Genomic DNA, 19,985 nt, shown 5'->3' on the forward strand with positions numbered 1-19,985 from the left:
ACACGGCCTCACGCCAACACTTAACGAGCGGGGAGACAGGAGGGGCAGCAGAAAGAGTTCCCATCTGAGCTGAGGGAAAGAAAACACTATTTTCCAAAATAGTATATTTTCAGGAAATCAAGCATTCAAAGGGAGATGGAAGCTCGAAGTCCAACACACTTCACCTGGAACAGGTCAGGTATGCAGCCTAAGTGAGCCCAGAGACCCGTCAGGGCCTGTCAGCATTTTACTCCCCCAGATAGAAGAGGGCCTTTTGATTTAGACCAGAGAGAAGAAATCTGGGCAACTGGGACTTCCCTGGTGGTCCAGTGGCTAAGAATCTGCCTTGCAATGCAGGGGATGCGGGTTCGATCCCTGGTCAGAGAACTAAGATCCCACATGCTGTGGGGGCAACTAAGCCCACGTGCCACAACTACTGAGCCCTCGAGCCACAACTAGAGAGCCCACGCGCTGCAAACTACAGAGCCCACGTGCTCTGGAGCCTGCACATCACAACTAGAGAGAAGCCTGTGCACTGCAATGAAGTAAGACCTGACACAGCCAAAAATAAAAATCAATAAATATTAAAAAGAAAGAAAGAAATCCAGGCAACTGTATTCACATCTCCCAGGTCTGTTCCTGCTTCTCAAACAGCACACCAGTCAAGGAAAATCTCAGGGTCGGGTGCACCCGCCTGAACTTAGGGAAGGTGCCAGCCATGGCTCACTGTACGTCTGAATGTAGACTGGCAGGCCAGCATGTCCTTGTCCCACAGGCTCAGAGCTAAGCTACGTGCTGAATTATGTTTGCCTCTCAAGGACACTTACCCCAAAGCTTGGTTAAAGACCCCATCTCCAAATGCAGTCACGTTGGGAGTTATAGATTCAACATGAACTGGGGGTAAGGGGGATATAGTTCTGTCCCTAACATATCAATATTTGGTTTACTTCCTCTGTACTGTAAGATTCTAAAGATCTGGGACCATTTTTTTAAAATTAATTTTTATTGGAGTATAGCTGTTTTGGGGACCATGTTATATTCACCTTCCCCAGGATCTGGCACAGAGATAATCCACACATACTGGTAGAATGAATGGATGAAGGCAGGGCTACAGGGCTGCCATGTACAGCTGCCCAGGCTGTGTACTTCACAACTCCACCCAGACTATGGTGTGAATAGAGCCTCCTGGAGTTATGTAGGACTATGTCCAGTTGGATGACTATGCTCCTTCTTCTAATGAAGAGAATTTGGGATGTGCTTTTTTCTTAATTTCCCCAAAGTTGCTATGCTATGCTCCCATAGCTGTGTAAACTCTATGTACCTCAAGTGTAAGTATTATTGTATCAATTAGGCTGTGAATAACAGAAAGCTGACCTCTTGTCTAACACATAGGAGGATTCATTATTTTTACATAGTAAGTCTGGGGGTAGATAGGTACTGCCTGTGGTTTAGAGCAGAGGTTGACAAACTTTTTCTGTACAGAACCAGGTAGTAAACATTTTCAGTTTTTTCGAACGTATGTTGCAACTACTCTACTTTGTCATTACAGGGCAAAGTCAACCACAGATGAATTGCATGGCTGTGTTCCAATAAAACTGTATTTACAAAATAGGTGGTGGGCCAGAATTGGCTCATGGGCCACAGTTTGCCAACCCCTGGTACTACGGAAGGTTGAAAAGAGAGAATGCCAGGGAGGAACGGTCGGGAAATGGTCAAGATGGCCCTGTCCTGCAGAAGGTTCCTAAGCTCGCAGACCACACCAGCTTGTCTCCACAGTTGCCACAAGTTCAGCTGCCCTTTGGGGTTTCTGACCTTTGAACCAATAGTGATCAGGGTGTCTGACCTGTGAACCAACAGTGATCAGGGTGTCCTGGCAGATCGGCCCGGCCTCACGACCCGTCCACAGTGCCTGGAGGGTGAAAGAGGCCGCAGCACCCTGTCCTCAAGCCAGAGAGTCAGCGAAAACCAGAGATAAATCAGGGCAACTTCCACCTCAGCAACCAGCCCCGCCATGCTGGTGGGTCGGCGATGGACTGCCACCCAGAGGGACACAGAGTAGACCCTCCGGGCTCTCTGTGACTCCCCCTAAGGCTGGTCCTCTCTCCCCTGCAGAGGGAGACGTCCTCCTTCCCCCCGCACCGTACCTCCCACGGCGGCGCATGGGCCTGGGCCCGACCCTTAGTGGAGGCTCTAACCACCCACCCGCCCGGCCACGCGGGACTGGCCACTTCCAGACGGCATCTGTCCTCTCTTTGCACAACTCAGGCTTTGCTCTGAGATGACGGTAAAGCTCTTACTCACTGGCCTTCATTCTCTCCTTGGGATCGAAGCAAATGAGTCTGCTTTTCCTCCCGCCTGGCAGTCAGTCCTGCAAAGAATAACGATGGAGGTTATTCGTCTCAGCTCGGGCTGTCACAACGCAACACAACGGCACAGGCCAGGGGCTGAAACAACACACATTCGTTTCTCACTGTCCTGGGCGCTGCCAGGCCCAGGTGAGAGCCTGCTTCCCAGCTTGCAGAAAACGGTCTTCTCCACGTGTCCTCACAGGGCAGAGGGAGGGAACTCTGGTCTCTCCCTTCTCGTAAGAAAACGAATCCCATGACCCTCATGGCCTCATCTACCCCTAATCACCTCCCAAGGCCCCGCGTCCACGTACCATCACAGTGCGGGTTAGGGCGTCAACACAGGAATCTGGGGGGACACAAGTTACCAGTCTGTGACATTTATTAAGCTCCCATTTCTTGAGCCTCTACTGTATATCACAGGAGCTGTACTGGGGATATATTCCTTTCTTCTCTGTTTTTCAGATGAGAGAAGGTTCTGAGAGGTTAAACCATTTATTCAAGATTGTCTGCATGTCTCAGAGAACAGATGAGCCAGTCCACTCCGTGTAAACAAACGAGGATGGCCTAATCTTGTTCCTTCTCTGGAAATGTATTTTTTGCCTTCATAAGAGCTCCAGGCCGCATTGTGACTGTCGTGGGCCCGAGGGACTTCTGCGTTCATGGTCTCCTCCCCCATTAAAAAAAAACACACACAAAAAAATTATATTTCATGATTGTGTTTGTAGGATTATTACATATTCCAGGCTGGATTATTATATATTCATCATTATTATATTCACTTTTTTCCTTCTTCAGTTTTGGAAGAACTTGAAGTTGAAATGTTTTCATTTCGGACTCTTAGAAGCACCACGGACCAAGCACTGCAGCATCCCTGCCTGGAAAAGTCAGCCTGATAACGAGCAGGCCAGGGATTTAGCCAATGGGTGGGCTGCCGAGGGGCTGCTCTGGGGGAAGTGGCACCTGGGCTCTGTAACTACTGAAGCCTGAGCCAGGAGAGATCCCCGACTTAAGCTTTTTAACCTCAGCAGGAACCTCCCTTAAGCTTGGGGTCCTCCGCGTGTCTGCAGCTCTCATGGATGAGCTAAGGGTTCACCCCAAAATTCTGGCCAGCCACTTGAGGAGTCGCCATACCCACAGACCCCTTAGCCTCACTGGCTGATGGATGACCTGTGGGGTGAAAGGTGCCATGGGGGAAAGCCTGGCATTCTGGTGTTTGGCCACAAGGGGGCACCGATGGTCCGGCCTGCTGCCTGGCACCCAGGCCTGGTCCTGCCCGCCTGGATCTCAGCCCTGTCAGCCTGGCCGCCCTCCTTCTGGCCCAGGTTTGCTGAGCTGTGTGGCCCTGGGGCAGGAGTGTCACCTCCCTGGCCTCAGGCTCCTTACTGAAACACTCAAGGTGGACTGTAAAGATCTCTGAGGTCACTTCTGCTCTCAAATTTTAATTCTGCAGGAAATACAGCCGGGCCAAAGCACAGCTGTGTGCCCCAAGGCCGGTTTCGCTTCTGCTCTGCAGTTACCCTGGCTGGACGAGCTGGGCCAAGTCACTTTCCCTCTCTGGTTCGCACTCGCTTGCTGTAAGAAAGAGGCCTTTCAGTGGGCCACCAGCCTGTCTGGAGTGTCCCCGGTGACCTTTGACTTCTCCTGATGAGAAAGGGCTGGGGGCTGGGCCACTGCAGAGCAAGGGGGCTGGACACAGGCTGCTGGGGGCAACCCCACACCTGGAAACCAGAACCTTCTGCCTTCCGCCTCCAAGGCCAAGAGGAACTCCTGGTTCTGGGGCTGCAAAACCAACCCCAGATCCTCCAACAAGAGCTTTCACTGGCTCTGCCTGGACCCCACTGGGATGAGGGATATTAGATGGTTGCTTTTTGTGGGAAGTGTCTCCACGGGGCTGTGAATTCCCTGGGATTTGAACACCCGGTGTCTCCAGCGCCCAGCCCAGTGGCTGGCAGCAGGCCCCACGATGAGCAGACGTGCTGCACAAGAGTCAGCTGGGCGCCAGTTAAAAATACAGAGTTCCAGGCCTGTTCCTGTGATGGATTTTGTAGGTTTGGGTGGGCCCCTGAAAATCAGCATTCTTTCAACGGGCTGCTGGGTAAAAGCACTCCACAGAAATGTTGAAAGAGTGAATAAGTTTCATTAGCGGGTGGCTTTTTTTTCCCCCTATCCTTTTTTTTTTTTTTTTTTTCTGGTTTCTTTTTGTTTTAAATCGTATCTCAGCATCTTGGAATTTGGGGAAGAGGGATGTAAAAATAGCCATTTTTCAGAGGCAGGCTTTCCCGTCTCATGTTTAGTCTGGGACCGCGTCCTCAGCCTCTCCCGGGCTGCGGTCACTGTGGAATGCTGGTGGCAGTGCACGCCGGGCGCCCCCCCAAACCCCTGGCGCTCAGCCCCCCGAGCCTGCCCAGGACAGCTGGGCACCGCCAGCCGCCTCCTGGGGCTGGCCGAGGGCACGCCTGAAGCTTCCCTCGTCCTGGTGGGCCTCGACTGCCCCAGCACAGGAGAAACAGTCGAGCGGGTAAATGACGTCTGCACCAGAGAACAATCTAACTCACAGACGCAAAGTACTCGCAGCTGAGAGTACTACCTCCCCACCTCCTACACCCCAACCCCGGCCAGGTGGGACGACGCCACCGCCCCTCCTCCTGCCCTTGGGGAGGCAGCCCCCGCCCCCTGCAGGGGTGCCCGGCCTCCGGCCTCCGCAGGCCCCCTCTGGGCTGCCTCCCCGTCAGGGTCCCGACACCCGCACAGCCTGCACACTCTCCCCGCTCCGTAAGCCAGGCTCCAAAACCAGTCATAACAAGCTCACCAAAGAGGAAAGGGGTGGGGGGAGTTAAAAGAAAAAAGTATCTTGGCCTCAAAACCCAGAGCCTGATTCACTTTCAAACCACATAAAACAGCCAACTGACAAGGCTCCCGCATGTGGGCTAAGGGCTCTGCCTCGGGGTCCCCCCCGCCTCGGAAATGGGCGTCTGGAAGAAGCGGGTTGTGGTCAGACCCGCTCTCTCATCGCGCCCCCTCCTCGGCCCCCCAGCGACCCCCAGCCTCTTGGGGAGCAGAGAGTAGAGTCTGGCTGGTGGGTTTCCTGTTAACTCTTCCAAGCGTTCCTGCCCCAGGCCTGTGCAGTTCAGCCCCTTCGTCCCTCCCTGGGAGGGGGCCCAGCGCCCAGCCCCCGGCCCCTCACTTCCCTTCTCTGCTCACCTCTTCCCGGAGGCAGCAGCCGGCCCTGCGCTGGGCCTCGGGGCCTCTGAGTCCGGGTGTGGGGCGCGCAGGGGAACCGCGAGCGGTCACTCGGACGACGGCTCCGGGTGGTTAGCCTGCTGCTGCTGCTGCTGCTGCTGTGCTCCGTGAGGCTCCAGGGGCCGGGTCCTCCCGCACCGCAGGCCCCTCTTCTCAGCACCGCACTGCTGAGGGCGGGAGCCGCGCCACGGGGCGGGCGTCACCGACGACGCCCGACGCTCATGCACGCGCCCACGCACCGCGCATGCGTCGTCTTAGTGTCCAGTGAGCCCTGAGCACCTACTCTACCCTCTGTAGACCCGCAGGCGGGCGGTTCCAGACGTGGGGCTGGAGAGACCCAGGCTCTGAGTTACAGCTCGGCCAGGCTGCAGAACCACAGGGAGCCGGGGCCTGAGCCTGGGCTGGCGGGCCAGCGGCCGCAGCTGGGACCCATTACCTGGCATGGAGAGCTCGGCCGCCTCGGGTCAGGTGTCTTTCCTGCTTGGAAGACGAGATGAGGGTGCCTCCCTCGACCCGTGGAGCAGCGCAGGCCTGTGTGGTTGATGGGGCCGGCTGGGGTCCTGCCTCTACCGCCGCCTTCTCTGATCCTGCACCTCCCCCCAACCCCAAGCCCTGTCTGGGAGAGGCCCTCCAGGGCACGACAAACGACAGCCCACATTTTTTTTTTTTTTTCTTTTTTTTTTTTTGGTCTGTGTTGGGTCTTCGTTGCTGCGCGCGAGCTTTCTCTAGTTGCGGCGAGCAGAGGCTACTCTTCGTTGCGGTGCACGGGCTTCTCATTGTGGTGGCTTCCCTTGTTGCAGGGCACGGGCTCTAGGCGCACGGGCTTCAGTAGTTGTGGCTCGCGGGCTCTAGAGCGCAGGCTCAGTAGTTGTGGCACACGGGCTTAGTTGCTCCGCGGCATGTGGGATCTTCCCGGACCATGGATTGAACTCGTGTCCCTTGCATTGGCAGGCGGCTTCTTAACCACTGCGCCACCAGGGAAGCCCGACAGCCCCCAATTTTTTGCGCCTCTGAACTAGATGCTCTGTGAAGCTCAGGCTGGCGTGTCCCTCCTCCCGGCCAGGCTGGGTGATGAGAGGTATGGACAGCCTCCCAACTGAGCTTTGCCCCTTGTTCAGCTTTAAGATGCTGCACGGTATTTAACCTTCTGAGGTTCAGTTTCCTCACTAGGAACATGGGGAGACTCGTAGTTCCTACATCCAAGAATCCCAAAAGACTCCTTATTATTCAATCTTCCCAGGATGGTTTCAAAGCAAAATGCTGGAGAAACAGTCCTCATAAAGGCTCATTTTATGGAAGCCTTCTAATGTGTCAGGTGCAGTCCAAGTGTTCACACGAATTATCCCATGACATCCTCAGACTAGGTCTGTGGGGTAGATTTCACCATGATCCCTAGTTTGCTAAAGAAGAGTGGATGCCCAGGGGACTTAGGGAACGTGCACAAGGTCACACACCTATTGGTGGTGGAGCTGAGACTCCAGCCTGGGCGTTGTAGCCCAGAACCCCCGCTCTTTGTTTTCCGACTTTATTATGGTATAGTGGACATGACATAGTGGAAGTTTGAAGTGTACAACCTGGGAACCGACACGTGTAATCACCACCCTGTCCCACCTTCCAGTGTGGAAGCGTCAGCCAGAGCGCCTCCCCTGCTTTTAGAGCTCCTGGCATCTCCTTTCAGAGCTGGAGGAGCCCTACCCTCCTGCTTTTGGATGAAGAGGTGATGTGTGCAAAGTGACTGCCCAGCGGTGGGGCAGGGAGCTTGCTCTGAAGGGCAGGGAGCTTGCTCTGAAGCACACACGCTTGCCGCTTTCAGAAAATTTCCTCTGGCTTGAGTCTGTCCAGAGATCTCAAGGCTCCTTCAGGACTTGGAGTCACTGCGTTCCAATGGGCCTTCTACTCACTACGTGTGTCCGAGAGGTGCCCTGCTGCCCCAGCCCGAGGGGTGAGTTGGCAGAATCTTCTGCCTCTGGTCTTGCCAGCTCCGCCCACACCTGCTAAGAACACTTGGTCCTCAGGGCAAAGCCCAATCTCCTTGGCGTGCTATTCAAGGCCCTGCCCACCTGCCACCTGCTCCATCCCGTGTGGAGAAGTCAGCTCTAGGGTCTCCCTGGACGCCCCTCCCTGGTGGCACCTGTACCCTTCCTCACACTCATGGCTCACACATCCGTCTGCCCCGTAAACTCCTTCACGTCTCTGTCTCCACTTAAGCATCCCATGTTCTCACGGAAAATTGTGGATGCTGGATGGCGACAGCCATCCCTCAGATAAGAGGGTCAGAACTCAGGATGGAGAGGGGTTTTCCGTCCGCCCCCAAGAAAATCAACACAAGAAGCGGAACCAGAACCCAGATCTGAGGTGTCCTGGGTGGAGTTGTTTACAGAGGGACAGGGCCTCCCCGCCCAACTCTACCCCAGGCACTGAGAAGGAGCCCATGGGGGGGTGGGCTCATCACACACAAGCTGCGGGCTGGCAGAGCACCCCCCAAGCGTATATGACTGTGCTTCCAACAGGTGAGCATCTCCTACCACGAAAACCTACTCCCCGGATTCCTCCTTCCCCAGACCCCTGTACCCAGAGTGAGAGAATGCATAAAAATGAAACAACAAAATGAAACATGTTCCCCCAACCCCCAAACACCCTTTGTTAGAGTGATCCAGAGGATTAAATAGCTGGTGGAGACCACAGGATTTTAAACTCAGGCTCCTGTGGACAGATGGGCACCTGGCCTTGAGGGGAGAACCCAGAGGAGAGGCCGGGAGGGCAGGCAGATGGAAATCTGGCAAGAGCAGGAGGCTGCTGTGAGCGGCGGTTAGGCGAGGAAAACTGAGCTGGTGTGAGCAGAAACCACGGGAAGGAGAAGGCTTTTCCAAGAAATTACAGCGGTATCGCCTTCCAAGTGGCTGGGGACCTCTGCAGACATGATCTCATTGCCCCTCCCCCCAGGGCCTCTGGGGGAACCCGGGGCCGGGGTCTCTGCCCCGTCCTGAGTTCAAAGAGGACTCTACCTGCCGATTCTCCCAGAGAGGCCTGAACCTGGCGTTCCCTCACTGACAGCGGAGGGACCAGAAAACTCCCCTCACAGCTGATTCTACAGAAGTCTCCTCAAGCTTCAAGGGTCCTTAAAAGCACTTGAAATCTCTCAGGACAAAAATGACTGTAAAAAAAACAGTTATTCAAGGAGAACTGTTTCATTCTGTACCAAGGGGGTTGATTGTCTATTTGCTTTGGTAAGAGTGGGACTAGGACCCAGCCACTCTGCTCAGGCTTCTCTAGAGGAACAGAATCAATCAGATATATAGACATACAGAGGAGATTTGTGATAGGAATTGGCTCATGTGATTATGGAGGCTGAGAAGCCCCACCGTCTGCCATCTACCAGCTGGAGGCCCAAGCGAGCTGGGGGTGGGGGGTGATTCAGTCCAAGTCCGAAGGCCCGAGAACCAGGAATATCGGTCGATGTCCAAGGGATGGATGTCTCAGCTCAGAGCGAGCAAACTTCCCCCTTCCTCCATCTTTTTGTTCTATTTGGGCCCTTGATGGACTGGATGGTGCCCACCTGCGTGGGCGAAGGTGGTCTTTCCTCAATCCACCAATTCAAATGCTAATCTCTTCTGGAAATACCCTCATAGCCACACCTGGAAATCATGTTTACTGGGCATCGCTTAGCTCAGCCAATGTGACACATGAAATGAGCCATCACACCAGTGGTGTGGATGGAGATGCTTGTGTGCCTGGTGCAGTGGGTAGAGAGCATTTGGGGCATCAGCTAAGTGATGTTTCTGAGCCTCTTCTATGCCATTAGCACTTTGCTAGATGCTGGAGGATACATGAGCCCGAGCGAGACCTTATCAGCAGGTGGCCGTGTGGCAGTGGGAGCAGAGTCAGCTCAGAAGAGAAGTTTGGTGGCCCTGGGCACTCTGGGAAGGCTTTGTGGGGCCATCATTATGAGCCAGCCCTTGTCTGTCAGGTACCAGCTGTGTACCAGCTCTGTGCTAAGTGATCTCTAGACACCATCCCATAATATAATCTCCATAACAACCCTGGGGGCTGTATAGCTGCAATTCCCATTCACAGCCCTTAGAGCAGTGCCAGGAACTGTCCATTGATGTTCTTTAGTGAATGGTTGACAATAATGCCATTGCAAAGTAAGGAGACTGAAGCCACAGAAGAAAAGTAATTTGTCGCTAGTTGCCAAGAATGAGAACAAGGGAATGGGCTTCCCTGGTGGCGCAGTGTTTAAGAATCAGCCTGCCAATGCAGGGGACACGGGTTCGAGCCCTGGTCCGGGAAGATCCCACACGCTGCGTAGCAACTAAGCCCGTGAGCCACAGCTACTGAGCCTGCACTCTAGAGCCTGCAAGCCACAACTACTGAGCCCGCATGCCACAACTACTGAAGCCCGTGCGCCTAGAGCCCATGCTCTGCAACAAGAGAAGCCACTGCATTGAGAAGCCCGCGCACTGCAACGAAGAGTAGCCCCCGCTCACCACAACTAGAGAAAGCCCGCGCGCAGTAACAAAGACCCAACGCAGCCAAAAATAAATAAAAATAAAAATAAAGAAATTAAAAAAAAAGAAAAAAGAACAAGGGAAGAAGACCCAAACCCCCACGGTCCCGGCAGTTAGAGCCCAAGCCTCAGAGCCGGACAGCCCCGCCTGGACCAGGCTCTGCCTGTGAGTGGCTGACCCTGGGGAGGACATGGGCTCTGAAGGCATTGACTGGAATATGGAAATAACAATATTTCTTTCAGAGGGCGGTTGGGAGGATTAAATGATATAATGAATAAACTTGCTCAGCACAGGACTGGCCTAGAGTAATTGTTCAATAAATTACTGTTATTTCATGAGCTTCACTCCAGCCCTGGATGTATGAGAGCCTCTTAGAGTAAGGCTTCACCTCCTGAAATTATGTTTTATCAGCCCTCCTTTGATGCAACGTCTTCCTGAAACTTCGGGCTAATCATCCAAATCTTCCCACGTCAACACAGAATGACTCATACAGGAACCTAACTAAGGCTTTTTAGTGTAGACATTCACATTTTTGAGAGAAAACAGGCCTGTTTATTTTAGCTGCCAACATGATTTAAGTTAGAACTTGGATAGAACTTGCTGACTGTGGTCATTGAAGGACACTAGAATAAATGACCAAAGGCTTTTTGGAACTCTCTTTACCTAAATACTTTGAAGAATAAGGATATTAGGGCTAACAAATAAAAGAAAGGAAAGAAGGAAGGAAGGAAGCAAGGAAAGGAGGAAGGAAGGAAGGAAGGGGAAAAGGAAAAAAGAAAGATAGAAGGAAATAGCTAAAATACCACAACGAAGAAGAATGAAAACCAATTGCTAATCAGGCTCCTATTTGAGTGTCAGTTGTGAAAAATATTTGTTGACTTAACGAAGATCCTATATCTTGTGTGGGGTTGTTATAGGAAGGTATTGATTGCACCTGAGCCGTGGCTATGAAATCTGCGAGCTGTGACACCTCAGCCATTTATCCTCTATGGATGAAGGGAAAGCAGAACTCGTATCCAAGGCAACCAGAGTGTCTGTAGGGCAGAGGTAGTCACATTGGGGACGGTTGGGGGAAAGGGAAGAAATCAATTTCTCCATCTCTGTGGTCACAGGGCTGTGGTCTGAGGCGGATGTAAGAACACGACGTCCTCCAGGGCAGCAGCATCCAGTTCCCTTTGCTGCCAACCTAAAGAAACTTGAGGAGTCCCAGCAGCTGGGGCCAGGGCGGTGCCGGAGCCAGCTGTGGTGTGCAGATGAAACGCAGGTTGGGTGGGGTGTAGACCCTACAGAGAGACTCGTGGGAGCCGCTGACTTTCAACCCTCCTCTTTTCCAGCTCCCACTATTTATTCTGGCTCCTGGCAGCAGACCCCTGTGGGGACAGAGGGACCTCATGGAACAGGGGCAGGGAGGAGGCATTCGAAAACCACAGGGTTAGTGATGAGACAGGGCAAAACAAACCCAACCAAAACAGGGAGCTTAGGGCGGGTCGGGCATGTGGATTTCAGGACTATTCCATGACTGTCAAGGGCAGGGCGCGGGGCTAAACACACCCAGATTCCTGGCTCCCGGCAGACCTTGATTTCCTGAAAAACCTCCACAAAGTGATCCCAAAACCATGATGCACTGCCCTCTGCCTCGTAATCACAAGCAGCAGCTTTGAGGTTGATGAATTCGCCTGTGATCCCCCTAGAGACCACTGAGGTTTCCGTACACCTTCCCCGCCCCACGCAGCTCCTTGGGCTGGGTGAGCCCGGCACCTCGTGGCCCCAGCACAGACTGAACCAGCATCCCTCTCCAGCATCCCCAGGGAAGCCACCCCAGGTCCCGACTGGCTTGGAGTTGTGGGCCCATCCCCTCCAGGTACAAAGCCTCCCAGAGCCGGAGGTCCACCTGGAGCTCTAGGACGGAGCAAACCCTGTGGTCCTAACCGCTTGGACTAGAGCTTTCAACCTTGTGTTCGTGCCTCTTTTGTTCGTCCTACTTGCAGGGGTGAGGGAGGTGGAGTACAGAACCGGACGGATCTCAGGTTCAGTCTCGGGGAGGGGGCGGGCACTGAAGGGGCATCTTCCTGGTGGGGGGCCTGTGAATGATTGAAGCCTCTCCCAGCCTCCCCCCCGTCTCTCTGCTGGGACTGGAGACATCCTTTTTAAGGATGTCACGGATTGCCTGTTTGTCTGCATTTGTTCCCTGATCAGTGGGGCCGTGAGGAGGCGGTCTGCATGTGTCTGGCTTACTGGGCCCTCCAGCGCCTGTTCACACGTTGGGTGTTGGGACCTTAGGACCTTAACTGGTGAAAGGTCAACAGTCACCTTGATTGTTTCCAGGCTGCCCCACCTCCCCCTCCCATCGAACAAACAAAACACACTAGCAAACAGATCCTTCTGATGGCCCAGACCTGACCTGCTTGGGAGGAAATTCTATCCTGGCCAGTGGGTTCAAGGGGATTGTGGACACAGGCCTTCTCCCTGCTTCCTAACTGTACAGGTCATCCCGTGAGATGGTTTGGCTCATGAACTTTAAAAAGGAGTCAGGACGAAGGTAGACTGGGTTCAGGATGCCTCCGGACCTCCCCTTGTTCTTTCTGCTTCTGCGCTAAGGCGTCAGATCTTTCCAGTCCCATCCTGGTCTGGTTTCACCATCTCTAGGGGGTCTGGTTGTGCAGGACCAACCACACACAGGCCATGTCTTCGAGTCTATGCTGAAGAGAGTACTTCCGGGGGACCAGGGGTGCGTGGTTAGGAAAAAGAGCCACCACATACTGTTAACATGGCAGAACTGTTTGGGAATGTGGATACCCATACCAGTCCTGCCTTCCGGTTTCCAAGGATGACCCAAAGCAGTGAAGACTTTCCTCTCTGAACTGCTCACCTGCAAGGAGAAGTGGTCCAGGACTCAGCTTCTCCTTTTCCCCCTCACAACACCTGCCAACACTCGACTCAGAGCAAGCTTTTTCTCCTGGCTGATCTCAGTTTTTACCTTCAGGGCAGGGACGCTGCCTGATCCATCCTTGTATCCTCAGGGCCAAGCATAAAATCTAACACAGAGTAGGTTCCTAAAGTGTTGAGTGAATGATGAGTAAGAGTCAGGAAATGCCAGGAGGAGAAGAAGGACAGAGAGGTTATCTGAAGAGCCAGAGGTGGGGGAAATGCAGAGGAGACGGTGGATTGGTGATCTGGATGGGAAGGTACGGGACCCGTTTTCTCTCAGACTTCTGCTGTTGTCTGAGACCTGACTGATTCCCCTTCTGGAATATTTACTTAAGAAGCTAAAGAGAGAGGGTATTACCTGGAGAGTTAGCAGGTTTCTCTTCTCAGGGGCCAAAAGTCAAACAGATGGTTGAGGGCGGAGGCCGGGGCGCCGGCTCGCAGTGAGCTGAGCATCTTTCACCATGAGACCTGGGCTCTGGGCAGATCCAGACTGGCCTGTGAGCTGGCGAGGGCTTCTGTGGGGAAGTGAGTCATTCATTCTTCATGGCATAGCTGTGGCCTTCCAGGAAATGGTATTGGACACATATGCATAGATACACACATGCAATGTGTGCACCCAAGGGCATGGACTGGCTGCACCAAGCTGATACTACAAGCCTTGCCCACCCACAGTTCCTCCAGCTCGTTGGTCCAGCAGAGCCTGGGGCCTCTGGAAGGGTAGGACCAGGTGGAGAGGAGATTTGCCATGATGCTTCTTCTCTTTGGTGATGCTAAGGTGACCAGGATAAAGACCCTGGTCACCTGGGGGCTCCTGCGTAGTGAGCAGACCCGAAGAATAAGTCCACAAACATTTCAATTAATGGGATGCTGGCGAGACTGCAAACAAAGCCTGAGGACGTAGAGACTCCAGTGGATCTCCTTGGCAGTCACATAGGTTATACCTGTTAAAAATCACCAGTCACTCACGGAGGAAATGATCAGTGAGCTCTCACCACTCTGCACCAGGCCCTGGGCCAGAGTACAGAGTACCAGAGTACGCTGGTACAGCAGGGAGCAGGCAGGCGTGGTGCCTGCCCTCAGGATGTCAGCTTCCTTCCATGCCCACATCAGTACCCCAGCATTTCCCCAAAGCTTGTCCATTTTGAGTTATCCCACAAATAATGTTTCTATGTACCCAAACCAAAAGGCCCCAGGAAGGAGAGGAAGGGTGCTGCAGAGTAAATGTTTGTCCTCCACCAAATTCATACACTGAAGCACTAACCCAAGGGGATGGTGTCAGGAGGTGGGGATTTGGGAGGTGATGAGGTCACGAGGGTGGAGGCCCCCATGATGCAATTAGTGTCATGATGGGATTAGGGAGCCCAGAGAGCTCCCTCGCCCCTTCCTCCAGCTGAGGACACAGCTGTCTATGAACCAGGAAATGGGTCCTCAGCAGACACAAACCCTGGCCACACCTTGATCTTGGACTTCCAGCCTCCAGAACTGTAAGAAATAAACGTTTGTTATTTAGAAGCCGCCCAGTTTGTGGTGTTGTGTTACGGCATCCGAGCTCACTAAGACAAAGGGGTGACATTAAAATTCCCCCAGCCCTGCTACCTACATTAGAGCCATTGGAGGCGGATGGGTTCTGGGAGGTCACGGGGAGACGCCTCCTTAGGTCTAAGAGGGTGTAGTGTCTGTACAGTGAACGGTGGAGCATCACTGCTGGTCCAAGTACCTGGGTTCAAATCTCACCTCTGCCTCTGCCTAACTGTGTGACCTGGGCCAAGAGAGCTAACATCTCTGGGCCTCCGTTTCCTCAGCTGTACATTGGGAGAAAAATCAGAATTGACCAGTGGCTGGCACGGGGCCTGACACCCAGCTTTCATGGTGGCTTCTGATAACTCGCACGCATGTTAGTGGGAAACACCGTCAGACTGTTGATTGTCCATTTTCTGTTAGACCCCTCAGTCTGCACTGGCCGGGGTCACAGGCGCGGGGGTACGTGTGGAGAACTCAGGTTCCGAATGCAGACCCGGGCCCCATCCTGCTGTCGGGAGGCTGCCCGGGATGGCACACGGCATGGACGCCGAGATTAGTGTCATTCAGACGGTGAGCAGAGGGACAGACCGTGGCAAGGTCTTGCTGCCTCTTCAGAGACAGGCAGTGAGGGAGGTCCTGGCACAGAACGTCGGGCTTGACCCTCAGCTCTGGGCCTGATGGACCATTTGGGGAGGAATCACTGTTTTTCTGCTCTTTGGAAAGGATGCACCTGCCTTGCTACATTGCCTCCTCTCACCAGTCCACGGGGAAGTGAGGACAGGTGAGCAGACCGCACAGCTGCCCGGAAGAACAGCGAGGCCTCGATGGGACTCTGTCCCCCGTCTGTGGCCGCATTCCTGTGACTGTGAACCACACCAGCCTTCTCGCGCCTCTTCCCTCCTCCTCAGCTGTGCGTCCCGAGAGGCAGACAGCAGTGACCACGAGCAGACACCGCTGGCCCAGGCCAGTTCCCCGAAACTCTTGAGGACTCGGGAGATTGCGGCCGCTGCACTTGTGCTGTGAGAGCTCAGTACATAAACGAGCTGCATGTGGACCGTGGGGAGGGACGCAGACGCCCTCGGCTGCCCGTGGTCCCCGCAGCAACGGTGCCTTGGTGGCCAGATGGCTCAGAAGTGAACCAGGAGGTTGCCAGGAGGAGAGAGCTGGATGAGCAGGCATTCAGGTGACTCACCGACTACAGATGAAAAGAGAGAAGTTCGTACTGCACACCCCGAAGAGAAGGGACCCGTTTTCCAGACCCCATGCAGAGCCCACCAGGCAGCAGGCAGAAAACTCAGGTTCTCAAACCCAGAGTCACCTCCGCTCAATCCTAATCTCCCGCCAGGCTCTCATGGTGACCAAGAAAAGGACTTGGTGACTCTGCATCCAGACTCTTCCACCCCATAGGTAGTGGACCAAATAATCGATGGTCCAAATCAGACCCTTTTCAGAGTGAAAGGGGAAACGCAGTAACGATGCAGGACTTGGATGGACCCCAGACTCTAGTGCAGGGACCAGGAGGCCTGATTGCAGTTCAGCACCACCGCTCATCTGTCTGGGCTGTTTCCTCATTGTAAAATGTTGTTGTTTTAATGGGATACTTTCTGCCTCTAGTTACCCAGCAAACGTCAGCCGCTTTACAGGAGTTTATCTCATTGTGTGTGTGTGAGGGAATCTACTCCACTTATTCTAAAATATCTCCTAGAAGGAAGGACCTTCTTAGCCGAACTTACCTTTTAAGGAACAAAGCAGAATTTCCTGCATGCCAGCCTTGGTGATGTTCGCCCCGCAGCCAACGAGGTTTTAACAGTGAAATATAAGCATTGTTTCCCTTCATCCCCGTCTTTACTTCTCTTAGCAGAGCAGTGATTTCTCATGCCCTCTTTCCCATAAACCTCTCACTCACCATGTGAACTCCCACACACCCCGCCAAGCAAAACAGAAACAAAACTGTAAATGATCAAAGACCAGAATAGGTGCTTCCTGATATCACTCCTGCAGACATCGCAGTTCATGTAGCCAAATCGCGAAGCTCATCTTCCCAGCCCCCACCCCCACCATGTCCCCCTCTGCCAGGCACTGCGCAGCTGCAGGTCCCTGCTGACCCCTGGTCCGTCCCTGGTCCGTCTAAGTCCATCGGCCCTTCCTCCTTGGACGTGTCTCTCAAACTTCTCCCTTCCCCGCCCCCATCACTGCTGCTGCCTCCCGCTGGCTCTGCTGCTTCTCCATGTCACCAGACAATCCTCCTAGAATCTCTCGCTCATCACGTTGCCCGTTCTGCTCAAGGATCTGTAACCTCAGCATGTTGTAGGGACAAGTCGGGATGTCACAATGGGACGCCTGAGAGGTTCCTGCTCAGTGGCTGCTGAATACCTGGACAGGGGGACTTGGTGGGGCAACTGGCTGGAAGGGAGGGATTAGGACTTGCCTTGGCGTGACCTTCATAGCAAGCACGATGTGTTTACTTCCTGTGTAATAACAGATGCATGCAAATAGCAAAGGTTTCTAAAGATGGTTTTACCAGAGTGCTTCATGGGTCAAGAAAATCCACATCATGGGAATTCCCTGGCGGTCCACTGGTTAGGACTCAGCAATTTCACAGTGGTGGCCGGGGGTTCAATCCCTGGCCTGGGAACTAAGATCCCACAAGCCATGCGGCGTGGCCAAAATAAATAAATAAATAAAATAAATAAAATAAGTAAAGAAAATACATATCCAACTTACCTTAACAGCAGGGCACCTGTCAGCGTACATGACGAAAACATCCAGAGGTAGGGCCAGATTCTGGGGGATTCGCTCTGGAAATTCTGTCTCATCAGGACTAGAGGTCGATTTGTCTGTGCTTCTCTGAGCCCCGCCTCCTCCATGGGGCAGGTTTGTCCTCAGGCTGGCTTCCCTCACGGTGACGGCCTGGCTGCCACACCTCCCGGGGCATGTGCTCCCCTGTTCACCTCCAGGACGAGGGAGGAAGCACCTCTTCTCCCAAAGAGAGAACAAACCCTGCATTTCACCCTGAATGCGTCGACTGAGTCTTTGCATCCTTTCCTGAACCACACCTGTGATGAGAAAAATCACCTGGAGCTTGGGTTGTGCCAGCTCTCTGCAAATGATGGATGTGGGGTAGTGGGGGAGGGCAGCCCCTGGTGTTCACAGCAGCATAAGGCTGAGAAAACGCATCAAGAATAACGTCCAGGACTTCCCTGGTGGTGCAGTGGTTAAGAATCCGCCTGCCAATGCAGGGGACATGGGTCCGAGCCCTGGTCCGGGAAGATCCCACATTGCCGCAGAGCACCTAAGCCCGTGAGCCACAACTACCAAGCCTTTGCTCTAGAGTCCGCAAGCCACAGCTACTGAGCCCGTGTGCCACAACTACTGAAGCTCGCGCGCCTAGAGCCCGTGCTCCACACCAAGAGGAGCCACCGCAATGAGAAGCCTGCGCACCGCAACGAGTCCACGTGCAGTGATGAAGACCCAACACAGCCAAAAATAAGTAAATAAATAAATAAATAAATTTATTAAAAAAAAGAATAACTTCCAGGGGCGGCTTGGGTGAGGGCGGCTGATGGGATCTTGTGTGCGTGTGGGGCGTTAAAGCCCCATCTCCTTCTGGGCTGCTCCTGGCAGGAGGGATGCGCCTGAGAACTAGTTGGGGACGGGGAGGGGGCTTCTCTGAAAGAACCTTTTCTTCTTTGAAAAAGGAGAAACAGTGGTTCTAGAAGGCTCTCCTCTTGGACTCGGGCTTGCATCCACGCACGGTTGCTGAGAACACGTCTAGTCTACGGGAGGGAAGGAGCGGGGCCCAGGGTGAGGGGCACCTCTGCACGCCGCTCCTGGGCCCGCTGGGCTGGGGCCATCAGCGAGTCTGCCCTTCGGGATGCAATCACTCACCCGGGCACACCTCTCCCTCTTGCTTTCTCACTTTGAAACCAGCCTTTTGTGTGACACTGTAGCCCCACTTGGTGTGGTCACGGAAGAGGTGAAAACCACCTGCAGGCCTCAGTCTCCCCAGGGAAGATGAGGAAATGAGTCAGCGGAAACCATGAGGTGGGCTTCCAGATACCAGCCTGAACCTCAATGGCCAAACCGGAATTGGGTATTGGTGTTTAAGTCCGGGAAGGGCCCTGCCTGCCGGTTTGTGGTGACCTGTGACCTCTCCACCGTGCTCCCTTTAGGCAGGAAATGGCCAGTGCACCTCACTTCGCTCGTGTCCAGGCAACAGCATTTCTAGGCTGGAGGGTGTGTGATGCTCTTGGTGAGGGAGCTGCCTTGGCTCTGGGGCACCTTTGTTCTATGTCCAGGCCACCCCGGCACCTGCCCATACTCTGTGCCTGTCCGTTTAGGTAGATAGAGGTGCATGCGCAGCTGCTGAGTTGGGGTCACACAACAACCATTCGGGGGCATTCAGTTTGGTGGACCCCAGGTTTTAGAGCAATGAGACCCACCGGTTGGGCCTGCTAGACCCCGTGGGCCTGACTGTTGGACACCAGGAGACGCCATGGCTGCGGGAGGCCCAACGCTGATGTGGGAAACCCAGGAGGAATTGAATCAGACCCTGGAGACCCAGAAGGGACCTAGTGACCATCTGATGCCCTCCTTTGAGCTTATATAGGGGACGGAGGCCCAGGGAGGGGGCAAGATCTACCCCCAAATTAAACCCTGGAAAGTGATGGAATTAGAACTCTTGGACCTGTTGCCTCCCGATCGCCACTTCTGGGCTTGTTACTACAAATACATCATGTAACTGGATACACTTAACGTTTTAAAGAACTTATGGCTTGAACAATGTGCGCTCTTAGCTCTTTTAAGAGGTAAAAGCAAAAGTAAAAGCCACCTGGGCAGTCTTCTCACTTCCAGTTCCTGGCCTTCCAATCACGTTGAGATGCATTCTCACCTGTCCATGGCCGAGGGGTGGGGGCGGGGCAGGGGGAGGGCCTGTCCAGATTTCAGGATTCTGAGACCTGACTCATTGGACTCTCTGGTAAAGAGGTCAGATCTCGAGTGCTGGTGGACAGGAGGTAATTGTCACAGGAGGGGACATCATGGTCCCTTTCCACTGTGGCCCTAGGGGAATCTGGCCTTAAGATGCTTTAAGGTGACAGAGTGTGAGAGAAGCAGCTAAGTGAAGGTTTTAACTTGAGTCGGTGAGGCGTGTTCTCATGAAGCCGTCAGGGCTGACGCTGGGGAAATCGGGGCGCACGAGAGGACCTCTGTAGGGTCTGCCCGTAAGGTCCGCGCCTGCTCGTTGGCACGATTTTTGTTTTTGTTTCTGAGAGTGAGAGCTCAGCCTCGCTGTTTCCCTGCTCCCTGCACCTTATATAACCCTGTGGGCTGGATTTAAAGCCAGATTATATTTTTAGGTGGAGAGAGAGATTACTTATTAGGTCTTAGGAGGAGTGGAACTCAGTTTGGCTGATGCCTATTCTGCGAATTAATGTGCTGTTTTCACCCAGGTTCTGGGAAT

At 53.8% G+C, this 19,985-nt stretch overlaps 1 long non-coding RNA gene across 3 annotated transcripts in view; it reads right to left on the reverse strand.

The window, feature by feature from the left end:
* LOC132359020 (uncharacterized) overlaps nt 1–5,773 on the reverse strand; it is a 45,591-nt gene extending 39,818 nt beyond the window's left edge. For all 3 annotated transcript variants that reach the window (XR_009500686.1, XR_009500685.1, XR_009500684.1), the window contains exons 1-2: nt 5,529–5,773; nt 2,281–2,347 (exon numbers count right to left, since the gene is read on the reverse strand). This is a non-coding gene — a long non-coding RNA (uncharacterized LOC132359020). The remainder of the gene's footprint in view (nt 1–2,280; nt 2,348–5,528) is intronic.
* Nucleotides 5,774–19,985: the final 14,212 nt, after the last annotated feature.

This window comes from Balaenoptera ricei, chromosome 2, assembly GCF_028023285.1.
Source record: "Balaenoptera ricei isolate mBalRic1 chromosome 2, mBalRic1.hap2, whole genome shotgun sequence".
NCBI lineage: Eukaryota > Metazoa > Chordata > Mammalia > Artiodactyla > Balaenopteridae > Balaenoptera > Balaenoptera ricei.